Source organism: Schistocerca serialis, unplaced genomic scaffold (assembly GCF_023864345.2).
Source record: "Schistocerca serialis cubense isolate TAMUIC-IGC-003099 unplaced genomic scaffold, iqSchSeri2.2 HiC_scaffold_1173, whole genome shotgun sequence".
Lineage (NCBI taxonomy): Eukaryota > Metazoa > Arthropoda > Insecta > Orthoptera > Acrididae > Schistocerca > Schistocerca serialis.
This window is the reverse complement of record NW_026047374.1, coordinates 342,501-345,000: the sequence shown is the minus strand read 5'-3', so window position 1 is coordinate 345,000 and position 2,500 is coordinate 342,501. Positions and strand designations below refer to the sequence as shown.

At 63.5% G+C, this 2,500-nt stretch overlaps 1 pseudogene; it reads right to left on the bottom strand.

Moving 5' to 3' along the window:
• Window positions 1-2,500, bottom strand: part of LOC126433794 (large subunit ribosomal RNA) — a 7,953-nt pseudogene that overhangs the window by 2,877 nt on the left and 2,576 nt on the right.

The following is a 2,500-nucleotide window of genomic DNA, read 5'->3' as shown; positions in this document are numbered from 1 at the left end:
TGTGAAGGTGACATTGCTGTCCACCTTCACCTTCTTCTCGCGCCCTGACGCGACTAAGGCGAGGGTGAAACACTTCCGGGCGTTGATCTGCAGCCCCAGGTGGGCGAGGGCTGCGGTAGCTGCGTCGATGAGGGACTGCAAGCCCCTCGGGGTCGCTGCAAACAGCAAGACGTCATCTGCAAAGGCCGCAGCGTTGACTCTGCGACCGAGGATCCGAGCTCCGATGTGGGAGGGCAGTTGGCCTAAAACGTAGTCCACCGCAAAGTTGAACAGGAGGGGGGAGAGGGGATCGCCCTGGCGAACGCCCCGTGCTGGCTGCACAGACACGCCCACGCCGGCGCCGTCCGCTATCACTGTCGTGCTGCCCTCGTAGCACCGCTCGACATACTCGACAAAACAATCCGGCAGGCCATGCGCCTTCAGCACGGGGCGAAGGGCAGCATGATCTACCGAATCGAATGCCTTAGATACGTCGATCGATGCCACAAAGACAGAGCGGCAGGAGCGAACTGCGTCGGTGAGAGCAGTGTCCAAGATGAAGGTATTTTCCAACATCCCATCCCGAGGGATGAATGCCCGCTGACGTTCGTCCACAGCACATGCGCGCATCAGGCGTGACGCGAGAACCTTGTGAAAGGTCCGCGCCAACACCGAGCAGACCGTAATGGGGCGAAAGTCAGCGGGGGATGTTGGTGCAGCCGTCTTCGGGAGAAGGGACGTTCGCGCGCGAAGCAGACGTTCCGGAAGGGCGCGGGCCAGAAGGAAGAGATTCATCACTTTCACCAGGACTTCGTGCGGCAGGCGCCGCAACTCCGCTGGGGTAAGGCCGTCCGGCCCGGCTGCTGATCCCCTGGGCGGCAACGCGGCGGCGACCTCCTCATGTGTGACCGGCCCCCATAGGCACTCGGGAGCGACAGGCTCCGAGTGCGGGAGGAGGCGGTCACGAATGAAGCCCGCGGTGGAGATGGGCTTCTTGGTGAAGAGGTCCGCCCAGAAGTCCAGCAGACCAGGGATGGCAGGTGGCGGCTGGAGCAGGGTGCCATCCAAGAGGCCGCGCACGCAACGTGCACGCGACCGTCGGAAGGCATCCTGCGTTCTCGCGTACTCCCAGCGGCGCCGCTTGCGCTTCTGCGTCGGCGGCGCGGCAGGCGGCCGCTTCGATGGTTGGCGCGGCCGCTGTGTCCTGGTGATCGATCTCTCCCCTCTGGACCCGACCGACGCAAGGGCATCCGGGAGCATGCCCAGGATGACATCGGGCGGCGTGCCCCGCCCCAGACCTATGACACGATCCAGGGCAGAGAAACGCTGGGCGGAAGCGGGTAGCCCCGCCAGATGCTCCCAGATGGCGGCGTCAGTCGGCCCCTCCGGCGGCGGCCCGGTGGTGTCGGCCGCGAAGTCCTCGGCTGCGTCGGCGGGCGGCGCAGCGGCCTCGCCCGCGTCAGGCAGCGGGCTCGCTGCTCCCCGGCGGGACGCCGGCTCTTCCCCCCGACCGATCTCAAGCGCCTCCATGAATTGGCGGACAAGCTGCTTGTGGGCAGCCTGCCGCCGTCGGCACTTGATTGCCTCAAGCGTTCGGTCGGGGAACATCCTGATGAGCTCTTGATTTACAAAGAAGAACCGGGCGTCCCTCTCGAGGAACAGTTCGGCCTCCGCCTTGGCGAGCGACAGGACTTCTTCCTCCGTCCACCTCGCGCGATGCCTCTCCGTGACGATCTCCGCGTTGGCGGCCGCAAGGTGTTGGCGGCGGCGATGGACCCCGAGACCGTTCTTGGTGGTGAAGCTGCGGTGGCACTCACTACAGGCGTATACAGCTGCAAAAGTTACAAGATTTTCGGCACGGCCGGTTGGCCGGCTAGGTGCTGGGGGAGTTGGGGTGGCACCTTCAGCGGAAGGGCCACCACTTTTTCTCTGAATACTGCCCCCAACTAAAAAAAGGGATAGTGCGAGGGGGGGCTGGTAACCCCCCCAAGCCCCTGGTGCGGTCTTCCACTCTGCGAAAATCAGCGGGCCCACGAGAAGGGGAGAAGACCGCAGGAGAGGAGAGGCTAAGAGGGCTAGGCCCATGTATTGCGCATCACTCTCCCTGTAACCATAACCCAAGGAAGGCACCTCGCAGCAGCAGCACGACTACATCAAGACCGCACTTCGAAAAGCCAAGTCCGGATGCAGCCACACCGCCGCCACTTGGCCACCTTAAGAGAGTCATAGTTACTCCCGCCGTTTACCCGCGCTTGCTTGAATTTCTTCACGTTGACATTCAGAGCACTGGGCAGAAATCACATTGCGTCAACACCCGCTAGGGCCATCGCAATGCTTTGTTTTAATTAGACAGTCGGATTCCCCCAGTCCGTGCCAGTTCTGAGTTGATCGTTGAATGGCGGCCGAAGAGAATCCGCGCACCCGCGCGCCCCCGGAGGAGCACGCTAAGGCGGACGCGGCCTCGCAGCAAGGAAGATCCGTGGGAGGCCAAGGCACGGGACCGAGCTCGGATCCTGCACGC